General features: G+C 36.1%; 1 long non-coding RNA gene across 1 annotated transcript in view; it reads right to left on the bottom strand.

Annotated features, from left to right (window-relative positions):
* The window catches only part of LOC147916236 (uncharacterized), a 50,757-nt gene extending 38,833 nt beyond the window's left edge, over nucleotides 1–11,924 (bottom strand). Inside the window, exon 1 of the long non-coding RNA XR_015553159.1 lies at nucleotides 11,818–11,924. This is a non-coding gene — a long non-coding RNA (uncharacterized LOC147916236). The remainder of the gene's footprint in view (nucleotides 1–11,817) is intronic.
* Nucleotides 11,925–18,282: the final 6,358 nt, after the last annotated feature.

Genomic DNA, 18,282 nt, shown 5'->3' with positions numbered 1-18,282 from the left:
AATCCCTCTGGGCTACTTCTCAGAAGAAGAGCGGAAATTGCATGGTTCTGAGTGGATTAGATGCAAACTGGAAAGTCTGGGCACCCATTACAGGGCATCTAGAAAGAGAGTGTGATCATGAATCAAATAAAAATCATGTTTACAAAGTAATTTAAACACATTAAGGACATGTTGATTCTATCTATTATACTGAAAAGAGAAGCGAATGTTTTTGAAGAATTTCCTTCCTTTCTTTGCTATTACAGCTCTGCCCTTCTTGGACTGATGCTGAGAATAAAAGGAATTCATATTTATAGATGCTGTGGACATCAATTAAAGGTCATTGCTCTGGAGTGAAGTTTCCCAGTGTGGGCAAGACAAGTGTTTATATCTCTTAAAAGTCACGTTATCAATTTCAAAAGAACAATTGTACATATTTGGCACTCATCAGCTCAATTTCAGGAAAATGTCATATAAAGGAAGTCCTAGGTGTTTAGGAAGTCTAAAACTTATAAAGGATTATCACCATGAAAAAGGACATATGAATGTCCAGAGACTAATATCACCACCCACAGGCAGTATCCAAGTAGTGTGATTCTATAGCAATTTGCAAATATATGCATATATTTGGATCCATTTTTGTAACATTCAATTTAGTGGCAAATGTATAAGTAGACTCATTCTGATATTTTAAAAATTCTAATTAATTGGCATTAGCTTCTCTGATCAAATTTTAATACAAAAATGATTTCTGTGTAATCACATTATCCATCAACATCTAATATTGATGTTGTTACTAGCCACAGCACAAGACGGTTCCTAAAGAGAAAAATATCCTGCCTACAAAGAATTTATAAACTAATTTGGAATATATGAATAGCAGATTTGAAATACAAGCTCCAAATCACAAAAAGCGTCATCAGAGGAAGAGTAGAAACATGCCTAAACCTCAGTGTTAATAGCAAGGGATGAGTTTCCATAAAGCAAAAAAGAGAATGATTATAAAAAGCATTTATCAGCATTGACTTTACAAAGTGAAAAGACATAATGGAAAGAAATAAACATTAATGAGGTGAGGGAAATTGGACTTTATCCATTAACAAACTAACTGAATAGTATCTAACCATGCATATTTATATTTGGAATCAGGAACCTAAATAGATTTTGAATCAGTAGTCACCAATAATGTATATTTATTTAAATACAGTGAAAGGGCTGTTCAAGCTATTAAAAGATTTGGGTTGATAAAAATGTGCCATTTATGCCTTATATGATTAAAAACTTTCAAAGAATGATATCACCACAAGTGAAATTTAATAAACATTTATCTGAGCATATGGTGACCATCTTTGGATAAGCTCAGCTCCTTAAGGTCATTATTATAAACACAAGAACAGCAGCAGTTATCAGTCTTCCTCAGCACTTTCACATGAACATGCTTGTTTGCTATATAGTACAAACAGGAAGATGTGGATTAAATAAGGAATTCTCTTGAATAACAGATAATTCCACACATTGCTATTATAATTTTTTACTCTGCCTAATTAAATAAAAATCAAGGGTTGGCAAAAAAAAAAAAAGCATATGATTAAATGAGAGTTTTTTATTATTAAGGTAATTATAAACATATTCTTTACCTTTTAAAAAATATAATGTATTTTTTACAGCTGTTTTAGATTTGCAGAAAAACTGTAAAGATAGTACAGAGAGTTACCATATATCCCACACCCAATTTCCTCTATCATTAATATCTTACAATAACATGGTACCTTTCTTACAATTAATGGAATAATACTGATATATTATTATTAACTGAAGTCCATTCTTTTTCACATTTCCTTAGTTTTTACCCAATGTCCTTTTTCTGTTCCAGGATCCCATCCTGGATACAATATCACATTTAGTTGTCGTGTCTCCTTAGGCTCCTCATAGTTGTGACAGTTTTACAGAATTTCTTTATTTTTGATAACCTTGATAGTTTTGAGGAGTCTAGGCCAAGTATTTTGTAGGGTGATCCTGTATTGGGATTTGTTCCACGTTTTCTCAAGATTTGACTGGGGTTATGGGTTTTGGGGAGAAAGATCACAAAAAAGTGCTCTTTTCTTCACATTATGTCAAGAGAACATACTATCAACATGACTTATGCCTATTGATGATCACTTTTAGATAATAAGTGCTCTACTCCAGCCATACACTGCAGAAATAAACTGTGGCCCAACCCCAACCATGCCAGCAAATGGTGAGTGGGGAATCTAGACCTCCACATTGGCAAATGTGTAATGAGATACCCCAATACTCCCATTGATATGGTGTCAGAGAAGGCAAAGTAGGGAGTCAAGACTTTCATCTCCATGGCCAGTAACAACTCTCACTCCCAGCAGTTTCAGTGGAAATCACATGGGAGCTTAAACTTCCACTCCTACTCAGCAGAAATGGAGGTGCTCTTTCTACATCTAGCTGGGACGATATAAGAAGAGACCTACTGTAGAGTCAACACTGTCACAATCATCAAGCAGTAATGAGGAGCCCTTCCCTTGAGTGTTAAAGGAGGCCAGGTGGGAAACCTGGATTTTTACCTCCACGTGACAATACAGCACAGCACCCTCTTTCTCCTGCTGGACCAGTATCAAAAAAAGACAACTAAAACAGAAAGTTTAAATAAGATCCAAAGTTTCATAATATTATCTAAAAATATTCACATTTCATTCAAAGCAGAAATATCTCAAACTAAATGAAAAAGACAATCAATTGATAGATGCCACCCTCAGATAACAGATATTTTAGAATTATCTACCAGGGATTTGAAAGCCAACTTCATCAAATTGCTTCAACAAGCAATTATGAACATGCTTGAAACAGATAAAAAATTAGAAAGTAATAGCAAAGAAGAAGTCTCAGCAAGTAAATAAAAGCTATAAAGAAGAAGCAAATGGAAATTTTAGAAATAAAAGATACAATAAACAAAATGAAAAGCTCAGTGGACAGAGGAAAGAATCAGTGAACCAGGAGAAGGAACACTGGAAATTACCCAATCTAAACAACGGAGAGAAAACAAGCAGGAAAAACATGAACAGAGGCTATGTGTATGGAGATATAGAATATACATGACTATAACTAAATGTCTAGCATTTGTCTTTATCAGAGCTCCAGAAGGAGAAGAAAAAGGGGCAGGGCTGTAAAAGGACTGGTTGAAAATTTCCTGAAATTGGCAAGAGACATAAACCAACAGATTTAAGAAACTAAGCAAAACCCAAACAGGATAAACCAAAATAAATCCATGCCAAGATACATTATAGTTAAAATTCTGAAAGCCAAAAACAAAGAAAAAAATCTTGAAAGAAGCAAGAGAAAAACAACACCTTATCTATAGGGAAAACACATTTTAAAAGACATCAGATTTTTCATCAGAAACCATGGAGAACAGAAGGAAGTGCAGAATATTTTTCAAGTGTTGGAAGAATTGTCAACTCAGAAGCCTATACCCAGCGAAGATATCCTTTAGGAACAAAGGAGAAATGAAGACATTCTCAGATAAAGGAAAATGAAAAGAATTTGTTGCTAGCAGATGATATAACCTAAAGGAATGGCTAAAGGAATTTCTCTAAACAGAAAGGTAACAATAAAAGAAAAAAATCTTAAAACATCAGAAAGATAGAAAGAACATAGCAAAAACAACAGGCTTTCCATCTTCTTGTGTGTTTTCTAAATTATGTTTGGTGGTTAAGCAAAAATTATAATATTGATGTAGGTCTAAATACCCGTAGAAGAAATATTTAGTATTATAAATGGAGGAGGGTAAAGGAACATAAACGGAGATAATTTCTATACTTCTCTTGAACTGGCAAAATAAAGACACCAATAGACTTTGATAATTTAAGTATAAATAACATAATATCTAGAGAAACCACTAAAGTAACTGTAAAATATGCTCAAAAGGAATATAAATAATCAAAACAAAATTCTAAAAAATGTTTAGTAAGGCAGGAAAAAGAAAACAGATATACGAAATCAAAGAGAAAAAACAGAAAATCAAAAATAAAATGGCATACATAAGCCCCAGTGTATCAATAATTAAATTAAATGTAAATGATGTAAATGTACCAATAAAAAGACAGAGATGGGTAGATTAAAAATATCCCCCATCTCTGTGCTGTCAACCAGAAACTCACTTCAAATATAATAACATAGGCAAATTGAAATGAAAAGGAAAAGGATATATTACACAGAAATTAATCAAAAGAAGGAAGAATGACGATTTAATATTAGATAATACGGACTTCAGAGTAAAGAAAATCACCAAAGAAAAAGAGAGACAGAATAGAATTAATAAAAAGTCAATCCACCAAGAAAACACAGCAATCCTAAATGTATATGCAACAAATGACAGAGCCGGAAAAATGTGAAGCAAAAATTGATAAAACTGAAATGAGAAATAGAAAAATCCACAATTATAGTTTGAGATTGCAATACCCCCTCTTGATAATTTATAATTTATTAAACAATTAGACAGTAAAACTGCAAGAATATAGAACTCGACAACACAATCAACCAAGAGGATTTAATCAACATTTATAGAACGCTCCTTATAATAACAGCAGAATATACAATCTTTTTAGGTGCCCATGGAACATATACCAAGATAGACCATATCCCGGGTCATAAAACAAACCTCAGTAAACTTAAAAGGATTGAAATTACACAGAGTTTGAACACAATGGATTCAATCTAGAAATCAATAAAAGAAAGATAATAGAAATATCTCCACTTATAAACTAAACAATACACTTTTAAATAATCCGTTGATCAAAAAAGTCTCAAGGAAAATTAATAAATACATTGAACTGAATGAAAGTGAAAATACAACATATCAAAACTGGTAGGACATAGGTAAAACAGTACTGAGAAAGAAATTTATAGCTCTACATGCATACATAAGGAAAGAGGCAAAGTCTCAAATAGACATTCTAAGCTTACATGTCAAATACCCAAAAAGAAACAAAAAGAAGGAAATAACAATAACAACAACGAAAAACAGAAATCGATGGAATTGAAAACTGAAAACAAGAGTGAAAATCAATGAAACAAAGAGCTGATTCTTCCAAAATGGCAACAAAATTGACAAATTTGTACAAAACTCACAAAGAACAAAAAGAAGACACAAATTACCAATATTTGGTATGAAACAGAGGCTCTTATTTCAGCCCTGCAGACATCAAAAGATTATAATAGAATCCTGTGAACAACTCTACTCATATAAATTTGGCAACTTAGTTGAAATGGATCAAGTCCTCCAAAAAACACAAACTGCCACAGCTCCTCCAGTGTGAAATAAATAATTTGAATAGTCCTATAACTGTTAAGAATATTGAATTCGTAATTTAAAAATTCCCTCAAAAGAAATCCCCAGTACCAGGTGGTTTCACCTTAGAATTCTACCCAACATTCAAAGAAGGATTAATACCAATTCTACACAATTGCCTTCATAAAATAGAAGAGACAACACTTCATAATTTATTATTGTTACCTTGATAAGAAAACCAGACAAAGACAATATCAAAAACAAAAAGGATATTAAAGGCCAATACCCCTTATGAATACATATACAAAAATCCCCATGAAAATATAGCAAATAGAATTCCGTAATATATAAAAAGAATTAAACATCATGACCAATTGGAGTGTATTCCAAGTATGCAATACAGGTTCAATATTCAAAAATTAATCAATATAATCTGCCATATTTATAAGCTAAAGATAAAAACTTACATGATCATATCAATTGATACAGGGAAAATATTTGACAAAATTCAACACACATTCACAATAAAAACCCTAAGCAAAGTAGAAAGAGAAGGGAACTTCCTCAAGTTGATAAAAGCATCTACAAAACCTTCAGCTACCATTATACTTAATGGTAAAAGACTGAATGCTTTCCCCCTAAAATCAGAAACAGACTCAGGTTTTTGCTCTCACCACTTATTCAACATGTTACTGAAGCCCTTTAGCTAGGACAATAAGTCAAGAAAAGGAACTATTAGGCATAGAATTTAGAAGAAAGAAAGTATCTTTATTTGCAACTGACATGATTATGTACATAGTAATAAAGAACATAAAAAGGGTTACCATGGGTTAAGAATGGGGTGGCAGCAGGAGGATGTAGCTATAAAGGGTAACATGAGGGATCCTTATGTTGATGAAATATTCTGTTTCTTAACCGCATCAATCTCAATATCCTAATTGTGGTATCGTATTATAGCTTTGCAAGATGTTACCATTGGGGAAAACTGAATGAAGGTTACAAAGAATCTCTCTGTATTATTTTACAGCTATATGTCCATCTACTATTATCTCAAAATCGAAAGTTTAAAATATTTGTCCATATTAGTATTTAGTTCTATAAGTTTTTATAAATGTTTATAGTTCCATAATCACTACCAGAATCAGGATACAGAATAATTTCCTCATCTCCAAAATTTCCTCATGCCTCTTTGTTATAAAGTCTTTCTTCCCCCTGCAGCCCCTGACAACCATTGATTCTTCTTCTGTTCTATATTTTACTATTCCAGAATATCCTAATATCTTATAAATGGAATCATATAGTATATTGTATTTTAATTCTGGCTTTTTTTTTTTACTTAGCGTTATTCTTTCTCTCTCTCTTCCTCTCTCATTTTCTGTCTCGTTCTCTCTCCCTCTCCCTGACCCTCTCCTCTCCTTCTCCCTTTTCTTCTCTCTTTCTCACTCTCTCCCTCTCACCTGGCAGCAGTATTTAGATATGTAATTTAGCCTTCCATTACTGAGATTCTATATAAACAATCAGCGTCTCAAGTTTATTTGAGGTGTCTACACAAAACACTTTGATTTGAAATAGTGAATGAGCACATTCACTGGAAGGTGGGTTTTAATGATTTTCACCATTTAAGAATCCCCCAAAAGACTTAACAATATGGCTTCCCATCAATGCTAAATATATTGCTGACTCCATTTCTGAAAGTAACATTATTTTACATTAAACAGATCCTAAGTCATTTTTTTTGTGTGTGTGTGAGGAAGATCGGCCCTGAGATAACATCTGACAATCCTCCTCTTTTTTTTGCTGAGGAAGACTGGCCTTGGGCTAACATCCATGCCCATCTTCCTCCACTTTATATGGGACCCCGCCACAGCATGGCTTGACAAGCAGTGCGTAGGTGTGCGCCCAGGATCTGAACTGGCGAACCCCAGGCTACCGCAGCTGGAGTGCGCACACTTAATGGCTTATGCCACCGGGCCGGCCCCCCAAGTCATATTTGATAGGGGTTAGATTTCTGAGAAATGATCCCTCTATGTCTACATTTTTGAATATATATTTGTAGAGGTGTATATTTTTAGAAACCACTTTGCTACTTGGTACATCCATTGTGTTTTTCTACGACATGTATCCTGTTTGTTGAAGATATAGAACTTTACATTCAAAGTTCTTAATCAGTTTGTTACAAAAATTAATTCTCAAATATGTGATTTTAATCAAAAGCAGATCATAAATTGATCCACAATTATATTTAATGGCTTTATTCATATTTCATGAGGTTTAGTTTTCAACTCAGTATTGCGGGCATTGAGCACTACCTTCAACAAAATGCTAGGGCCCAATCACTAGCAGATGAAGTTTTCAACACTGTAGTGTATAAAATATTCTTGCTTGGGGGTGGGCCGGGTTGCGTAGCGGTTAAGTTTGCACACTCAGCTTCAGGAGCGGGGGTTCACAGGTTCAGAGCCCGGGTGCAAACATATGCACTGCTTATGAAGCAATTCTGTGGCAGGCATCCCACATAAAGTAGAGGAAAATGGGTACAGATGTTAGCTCAGGGCCAATGTTCCTCAGCTAAAAGAGGGGGATTGGCAGTGGATATTAGCTCAGGGCTAATCTTCCTCACCAAAAAAAAAATTCTTGCTTGTCACTGGGTTAAATATCTCAAATCATCTTCCAAATACTCAAATGCATTCAATTTACATTGAAGGAATTTATCAAACAGCAAAATCTTTGCTAAATATGAAAAGTGGCTGGAGAAATATAGATAGAAGACTCAGTGTCTGTCTTCAAGGAGCTAATAATCCCACAAAGAAGAGAAATAAGTAAACAAATAATTTACTATATTTTCTGATGAGTGGCAGATGTTTTCAGGGGAATCTCAAATAGCACAAAGAAGAGACTTCTAGCACCATATGTTAGCTGTCACATATTTTGGATCTGATACCGCTGCACTGAAATGTGACTCATAATAAACAGAAGGAAAAATTATTCCATGTAATAAAAGAGAGCATGAGCAAAATCTGAAATCTCCCATGGCTGGAATACAGAGTGTTGAGAGGATAGAGAGAACTTGAAAACCAGGGAGGATGATGCTATATGAATACATAGGATCTGAAAGGTGCATTGATGGCCTGGATGAGTTTGGCAAATATTATTTCGATACGATTACACATTTCATAGCAATGTGAATTTTTTTGCATCAGAACTCAGCAACCTAGACATAGGCACACAGAAGAAAGATGGTGGGAAAAAAGTAGCGATAGAATTTTTATGTTGATTAGTTGGCTAGTTGGTTAGTTAGGAAAATGAATTGTAAATCCCACTGCATGAGGTCAATCTCATGAGATGGGAACAACACAATCCATTGCAGTTGGTGCTTTGCCATCTTTTTAGTAAAAATATTCTTTCAAGACTGTCAATCCCTATATTTCTTAGAAACAGGCTGTCCATGCTGTCTAAATCACTAGTGATAATGCGAAGATCTCTGGTTAACTCTAGAAAGAATCAACTTTCATCAATTCCTGGGTATGGTGGTGACTCAATAATCTAGGGCACAGACATTAGAGATAAAATAGAACTAATTCAGGCTTCCTTTTGAGCACCGAAAGTGAACAAGAAGAAAATGCAGAAGCAGAGTGTAGAAAACAGAAAACACACACTCAGAAACAGACAAGAAACAAAAATGGAAAGTGGACAATACAAAATAGAAATTGCTATCTGATCCAAATATCAGAACTGACAATAGAGAAAATCTTATTTGAAAACTTGGTTTTGAAAATTTTCTTTGATATAGTTAATTTTGTTTTGTTTTGCCCTATTTTTGAGGAATGCAAAGAAACAAACTATATGGGTAGCTAAAAAATTTGGATGGGTTAGGATTCTGTACACCCTAACATGACAGAATATGTTATCAAGCATATGTTACTACTAACTGTAATTATTAATACAAAATATTTTCTTCTCTCTGAAAAAGTTCAATCCTGGTGATACAAGCATAAGTGGAGTTTAAAGACTAGTGAATAATTTTTGGTAGATGATCATTATTTTATAAATCTTTACCAATCTTCAGAAACTGTAAACTTTTTGGCTTCTAGCATAACTAGAGAACAGTTTCTCCTTGATAAACTGGCTGTATGAAAACTACTTTTATATATTGGATAGGCAATTTCAATTTTCAGAATATCAGAATATAATAAATAAGAAATTTTGACAATTTGACAATTTGACAGTGTTTAATTAAGCCATTTAATGATTCAGAATCCACTCTCTATCTTGCACTACTTCATGTTTATTATCAGAGATATCAATTAATATTGTACTGGAAAACTGCAGAAAAAATAACCCAAAGACAGTTTTAATTGAGAGGACATTAGCTAAAGTATATTTTATTGTGAAATGTCAGATGGTGTGTTAAAGGTAAAAAACAACTTCAAGATTTAAATTATCTACCTCTCTTTTATAATCGTTTAAACCACTGCATGTACCCTGTCGTATTGCAAATGATTAATTACACAATGGTCTCCTCTTCTTGATCCTTGGCTCCTTAATGGCAAGGAGTGCTTCTTATTTACCCTTGTGCCTAACACTGAACTTCAAAGATAAGTTCTTAATTAGTCTGGTGACCTAAACTCATTAGCAAAAATCAAAGTATGTACATTTGAAAGTGCTATTAGCTTATTAAAATGGAAGTGGATGAAGGAATTTCTTAGGAGATAAAATAGTGCAAAATATCCTGTTGTTTTGTTTTGTCCTCAGTGATATTGTTAAAAAACAAAAGTCAGCATGGAACAACAACAGGATAAAAAGCCGATGATACTTTTTATGTTAGCTGATAGCTAGCAATATTGAGAGTCAGTACCGCCAAATGCCTAATCAAGCTTGGAACTAGTGGAGGACTCAAGGTAAGTTAAACCTGTGAGGCTGCATTTTATGTGTGAGCGCTACAGGTGGAATCTCCATCTGGAAAGCCTATGGTAAAATACTCAACTCAAAAGCACAATGACCTCTAAAGATATCCAATAATGAGTGTTCCTCTTGCCTCTACATTTTTACTTTCATTCATGTGCCTAGATGTTTCCCAGGAGATCTAATTAAAACATAAAAAGCATAATAAAATTAAAATGTTTCTACAGAAATGCATTTGTTTCTTAAAACAAAAACTCTGTACAATAATAGGTTATATGTAAAGTACCATTAGAGAAGGGCACAGGTTCCCAGCTTTATTAGGCAACGGTGGGAAGGGGCTAATTATGTTGGCAGTTACACAGTGAGTTTCAAATTCATGTCTAAATGCATTTTAATAATTAGTAATTTAGCAATTATTTAGGAATACAAATCAAAGGGTCACAATTATTATGGCTATAGAAAATATTTGAGTTTAATTTTGAGGAATATGAATTTTTGTTATTAATAATAATTGCAATTATGGCAATAATAGTAAGCATTCCATAGCTGTGGAAATCTTTCTGCTTCAAAAAGACACATCCATCTTATTTGGTTCTCATAATGCCCATGTAGTAAGCCTGTAAAACCATGTCCCGACCATTTTACACAACTCAGAAGGACAGGCATAAGGGTTACAGACCTAGAATCCTGCAGCAAAAGATCAACTTGTCAATATTCAGCCTTGAAGAGTCCTTGAGACTTCTCTATACTTTGAAGGGAAGAGAGTAGAACGGTAATATTGCATCTATACTTATAAGGAAGAGAAACATTTTTTGAGTTAATTTACATCTCTTCACTGAGAAGCCTGTGGTTCCACTACTTTGTTCCCATCACTTTCTTAGAAATCTTCATGTTTTCTATCCTCCTCTTCCTCCTATCAGGCTGTCATTCCATTGTTATTTGGTTAATTCATTAAAAAGTAATCTTGAGTATCCAGTTTGTTCTGGGCATAGGTCTAGGTCCCAGCATGAAAGCATTGGAGTGACTATTCTAAGAAATTTAGCTCTTCTTCACCAAACTCATGCCTTGCGACCATCTCAAGCAACTTTTCCTGTCCTGCCAGACAAAATTTCATCATCTGCCTATCAGAGAGAGAAGTCAAGATGGGGGCATAAGCAGACTCTGAACTCATCTCCTCCCGCGGACACAGCCAATTTACAACTACTCATGGAAAAATTACCCCTGAGACAGAACTGAAAACTGGATGAGAGGAACTCCTGTAACAAAGGACAATCCTAATTGAGGTGGTAGAGGCAGAAATTCCCTTCTGGAGAGAAAAATGTCGCCTTCACAAGCCGCAGCACCTCACGGCCACCCGGGAGCAGCACACAGGTCCGCAGCCTCCCTGGAGGCATGGGTCCCTGAGCCGGAGAGTGCCCCCGCTGTGGGCATTTTGTGGATCCAGCACAATCGAGACGAGTGGCATAATATCTGACTTTGCCTGCTACTAAAACATTGGGGAGTACCCCCAGAAAATCAGGTTCACAAAGAAATTAAAACCGGCTCTTAAAGGGCCCACGTGCAAACTCACCCATTTCAGAAAGCAATGGTAAAATCAGCAGAAAGAAAGGTGCACAGTGCTTGGGTGAAAAGAGACTCACCTGATAGGCCCTGAGTGCATCTCAGTGATAGGTGAGACCTCTCCAGGGACTGGGACATTGGCGGCGGCCATTGTTGTGGCCTGGTGTGGACGTGCTGACACAGACGCCATTGGAGTTCTCCCTGGGGCCTGCTAGCCCAGGTCTGCCCCACCCACTAGAGGACTGATTTAATCCAGCTCAGCCAGGGCGGGCAGCCCACCCTAGAGACTGGCCCCACCCAACAACTAGCCCTCAGGCAACTTGTGGGCCTGCATAGATTAGTGACTGGATTCTCTGCAGCCTGGCAACTGAGCCCACATCTGTGGGGTAGGGAGTGCACAAGGAGCAGGTGGAGATTGTGGGGCAGTGGTGGAGAGTGTGGGGCTCCCGCCGCGGAGAGACTGGGTCCACTTGAGGGGGTCGGGGCGAGCACATGGGGCAGGACTGTGTTGACTGTGTGTTTGGACCTGTGGGCGGCAGGGCTTGTCAGCTGCAGAAGACTTGTGCTTCTCAAAGAAATAGAGGGTTTGCCCCACCTTCCAAAGCCTGAAAAAATTGGGTGCTCCTGTGCCTGAGGCCAGCCTCACCCAGCTGCAATCCTCAGAGAGCTGACAAGAGACCTAAAAGCTGGAGGCTTGTAGCAACTGTAAGCCCCTGAGCCTAACAACCTGCCACGCTGGGGGCCTACTCACTTAAAAGAAATACTGCAGCACAAATGTGGTATTAGATCTTGCAGCCAACTGTGCTGGGGAGCACCACACCTGATAAAGAGACTGAAGGGCCCACAATAACTACAAACAGCTGAGCATTACAACAGCTGACCAGGAGTATAACTCAGCCTCCCTGGTGCGAACAGGGAGAGCAAACAGGCCACAACAGAAGGACACACATAGCCCACATGGGGGTCACCCCTGGAACATTGAGAACTGAGGGAAGCAAACTGTAGGCCTGCTAAGGCATCATTTATATAAGGTCACCTATCCAAGAGCAGGAGACATAGCTGACCTACCTAATACGTAGACACAAGCACAGGGAAAGAGGCAAAATGAGGAGGCAAAGGAATACACTCCAAGCAAGGGAAGAGGACAAAACCCCAGAAAAGGAACTAAGTGAAACAGAAATGAGCAATCTACCGGACAGAGAGTTCAAACTAAGAGTGTTAAGGGCTCACTGATCTGGAGAGAAGAATAGATGAACTCAGGGAGAATGTCAACAAAGAAATGGAAGATATAAAAAAGAACCAATCAGAAATGAAGAATACAATACTGGAAATGAAAAATTCACTAGAGGGACTCAAAAACAGAGTAGAGGATACAGAAGAACAGATCTGTGAGCTGGACGAAAGACTATTATAAATTACCCAGGCTGAACAGGCAAAAGAAAAAAGAATTAAAAAGAGTGAGGACAGTCTAAGGGACCTCTGGGACAACATCAAGCACACTAACATCCGTGTTATAGGTGTCCCGGAAGGAGAAGAGCAAGACAAAGGGACAGAGAATCTATTTCAAGAAATAATAGATGAAAACTTCCCTAACCTAAGGAAGGAAACAGACATCCAGGTACAGGAAGCACAGAGAGCCCCAAACAAGATAAACCCAAAGAGGCCCACACCAAGACACATCAGAATCAAAATGTCCAGAATTAAAAATAAAGAGAGAATCCTAAAAGCCGCAAGAGAAAGACAAGTTAACATACAAAGGAAACCCCATGAGGCTATCAGCTGACTTCTCAGCAGAAACCTTACAGGCTAGAAGAGAGTGGCACGATATATTTAAAGTGCTAAAAGGAAAAAACTTACAGCCAAGAATATTCTACCCAGCAAGGTTATCATTCAAAATGGAAAGAGAGATCAAAAATTTCCCAGACAAGCAAAAATTAAAGGAGTTTGTCACCAAGAAACCAGTGCTACAAGAAATGTTAAAGGGACTGATTTAAGGGGAAAAGAGAAGACCACAAATAGGAAAAATTATCTATTTCCATGATAAGAGGGTAATGGATACAGATGAACAAAAAAGAGGTTAGATATGATATCAAAAACGTAAAAGGAGGGAGGAAGGGAGCTAAAGAGTATAGCTTTCAGACAGAGGTCAAACTAAAGAGACCAGCAACTCTGTATAGAAGGAGAAAGGAACAAAGAAGGACTACTAAAACACCGAGAAAAAAAAAAAAGGTAAAAATGGCAGTAAGTACATACTTATCAATAGCTACTTTAAACGTCAATGGACTAAATGCTCCAATAAAAAGTCATACGGTGGCTGATTGGATAAAACAACAAGACTCATATGTATGCTGCATACAAGAGACACACTTCAGACCTAAAGACACTCACAAACTGAAAGTGAAGGGATGGAAAAAGATACTCCACACAAATGGCAATGAAAAGAAAGCTGGGGTAGCAGTACTCATATCAGACAAAATAGACTTTAAAACAAAAACTGTAAAAAGAGACAAAGAAGGGCATTACATAACGATCAAGGGAACAATCCAACAAGAGGATATAACACTCGTAAATATCTATGCACTCAATGTAGGTGCACCTAAATATATAAAGCAATTATTAACAGACATAAAAACAGAAATAGACAGTAACACAATAATAGTAGGGGACTTTAACACTTCACTTACACTAACAGATAGATAATCCAAACAGAAGATCAATAAGAAAACATTGGCCTTAAATGACACACTTGAACAGATGGACCTAGTAGATATATACAGAGCATTCCATCCAAAAACCAAAGATACAAGTTCTTTTCAAATGCACATGGAACATTCTCCAGGATTGATCACATATTAGGCCACAAAACAAGTCTCCATAAATTTAAGAAGATTGAAATAATACCAAGCATCTTTTCTGACCACAATGGTATGAAACTGGATATCAACTATAGGAAGAAAATCAGAAAAGCCACAAATACATCGAGATAAAACAAAATGCTGCTGAACAACGACTGGTCAATGAAGAAATCAAAGGAGACATCACAAAATACCTGGAGACAAATGAAAATGAAAATACGACATGCCAGAATTTATGGGATACAGCAAAAGCGGTTCTAAGAGGGAAGTTTATAGCAATACAGCCTATCTCAGCAAACAAGAAAAATCTCAAATAGACAATCTAACAATGCACCTAAAGTCACTGGAAAAAGAAGAACAAACAAAGCCCAAAATCAGTAGAAGAAGGGAAATAATAAAAATCAGAGCAGAAATAAATGAAATAGAGACTAAAAAAAAATAGAAATAATTAATAAAACCAAGAGCTGGTTCTTTGAAAAGATAGACATAATTGACAAACCTTTAGCTAGACTCACCAAGAAAAAAAGAGAGAAGGCACAAATAAGTAAAATCAGGAAAGAAAGGAGAGAAATTACAACAGACAGCTCAGAAATACAAAAGATTATAAGAGAATACTATGAAAAGCTACAGGCCAACCAATTCGACAATCTGGAAGAAATGGATAAATTCTCAGAATCATACTACCTTTGAAAACTGGATCAAGAAGAAACAGAGAATTTGAATAGACCAATCACCAGTAAGGAGATCAAAACAGGAATCAAAAGCCTCCCCCAAAATAAAAGTCCAGGACCAGACGGCTTCCCTGGTGAATTCTACCAAACATTCAAAGAAGACTTAATACCTATACTCTTCCAAAAAATTGAGGAGGGGGGAAGCTCCCTAACTCATTCTACAAAGCCGACATTACCCTGATACAAAAACCAGACAAGGACAACACATAAATGAAAATTACAGGCCAATATCACTGATGAACATCTATGCAAAATTCCTCAACAAAATACTAGCAAATCGCATAAAACAACAAGTTAAAAAGATTATACAACATGATCAAGTGGGATCTATTCCTGGTATGCAGGGATGGTTCAACAATGGCAAATCAATTAACGTGATACACCACATTAATAAAACGAAGAATAAAAATCACATGATCATCTCAATAGATGCAGAGAAAGCATTTGACAAGATACAGCATCCATTTATGATAAAAAACTCTGAATAAAATGGGTATAGAAGGAAAGTACCTCAACATAATAAAGACCATACATGAGAAACCCACAGCTAATATCATCCTCAATGGTGAAAAACTGAAAGCTATCCCTCTAAGAAGAGGAACCAGACAAGGATGCCCACTCTCACCACTCCTATTTAACATAGTACTGGAAGTCCTAGCCAGAGCAATCAGGCAAGAGAAAGAAATAAAAGGGATCCAAATTGGAAAGGAAGAAGTGAAACTGTCACTATTGGCAGATGACATGATTTTATATATAGAAAACCCTAAAGAATCCACCAGAAAACTTTTAGAAGTAGTAAACGAATATGGTAATGTTGCAAGATACAAAATCAACATACAAAAATCAGTTGCATTTCTATACATTAACAATGAAGTAGCAGAAAGAGAAATTAAGAATACCATCCCATTTACAATTGCAACAAAAAGAATAAAATACCCACGAATAAACTTAAGCAAAGAGGTGAAAGATCTGCACACCGAAAACTATAAAACATTGCTGAAAGAAATTGCAGAAGACACAAAGAAATGGAAAGATATTCCATGCTCTTGAATTGGAAGAATTAACATATTTAAGATGTCCATACTTCTTAAAGCAATCTATAGATTCAATGCAATCCCTATCAAAGTTCCAACAACATTTTTCACAGAAATAGAACAAAGAATCCTAAAATTTATATGGAACAACAAAAGACCCTGAATAGCTAAAGGAATCCTAAGAAAAAAGAACAAAGCTGGAGGTATCACACTCCCTAATTTCAAAATATACTACAAAGCCATAGTAACCAAAACAGCATGGTACTGGCACAAAAATAGACTCACGGATCAATGGAATAGAATTGAAAGCCCAGAAATAAACCCAGACATCTATGGACAGCTAATCTTCGACAAAGGAGCCAAGAATGTACAATGGAGAAAAGAAAGTCTCTTCAACAAATGGTGTTGGGAAAACTGGATAGCCACATGTAAAAAAATGAAAGTAGACCCTTACCTTACACCATACACAAAAATTAACTCCAAATGGATTAAAGACTTGAATGTAAGACCTGAAACTATGAAACTTCTAGAAGAAAACATAGGCAGTACACTCTTCGACATCAGTCTTAGCAACATATTTTCAAGCACCATGTCTGACCGGGCAAGAGAAACAATAGAAAAAATAATCAAATGGGACTACATCAAGGTAAAAAGCTTCTGCACAGCAAAGGAAACCATCAACAAAATGAAAAGACAACCTAACAATTGGGAGAAGATATTTGCAAACCATACATCTGATAAGGGCTTAATCTCCAAAATATATAAAGAACTCATGCATCTCAACAACAAAAAACTAACAACCCAATTAAAAAATGGGCAAGAGACCTGAACAGACATTTCTCCAAAGAAGATATACAGATGGCCAACAGACACATGAAAAGATGTTCAAAATCATTAACTATCAGGGAAATGCAAATCAAAACTACAATGAGATATCACCTCATGCCCGTCAGAATGGCTATAATTAACAAGACAGGAAACAACATGTGTTGGAGAGGATGTGGAGAGAAGGGAACTATCATACACTGCTAGCGGGAGTGCAAACTGGGGCAGCCACTATGGCTGTATGCTAAAACAGTATGGAGATTCCTCAAAAAATCAAGGATAGAACTACCATATGATCCAGCTATTCCACTGCTGGGTATTTATCCAAAGAACTTGAAAACGCCAATGTGTAAAGATACATGCACCTCTGTGTTCATTGCAGCGTTATTCACAATAGCCAAGACTTGGAAGCAACCTAAGTGCCCATCAAGGGACGAATGGATAAAGAAGATGTGGTATATATACACAATGGAATACTACTCAGCCATAAGAAACGATGAAATCTAGCCATTTGTGACAACATGGATGGACATTGAGGGTATTATGCAAAATGAAATAAGTCAGAGGGAGAAGGTCCTTCATTAAGTAGTAGATAATAACAACAATAAACAAACACATAGAGACAGAGATTGGATTGGTGGTTACCAGAGGGGAAGGGGTAGGGAGGAAGGTGAAAGGGATAATTCGGCACATGTGTGTGGTGATGGGTTGTAATGAGTATTTGGGTGGTGAACACGATGTAATCTATGCAGAAATAGAAGTATAATGATGTTCACCTGAAATTTATACAATGCTATAAACCAACGTTACTGCAATAAACAAAAAATTAAAACAAAAATAAATAAATAAAAATATTTCAGGTAAAAAAAAAAGAAGAAATTTAGTGTTAACATTAGAAATTTCTACATTTTTTTCCTCCACATCAAAGCTTTAAATATGCTAGATTTTCATAACCCTCAATATGAAAGTATATTCTATTTATATTTTTATATGAAACATGTTTTAAATGGTAGTTTGAACTTTGTGTGTCCACGTGTTTCAGTGTGTCTACATGTGGAAATAAATAACAAAGGATTAAACCTTACTTTTCTCCCATATCT

The sequence above is a fragment of the Ceratotherium simum genome, chromosome 9, assembly GCF_057802395.1.
Source record: "Ceratotherium simum simum isolate JZ-2026a chromosome 9, ASM5780239v1, whole genome shotgun sequence".
Lineage (NCBI taxonomy): Eukaryota > Metazoa > Chordata > Mammalia > Perissodactyla > Rhinocerotidae > Ceratotherium > Ceratotherium simum.
This window is presented reverse-complemented; position numbering and strand designations above follow the sequence as displayed.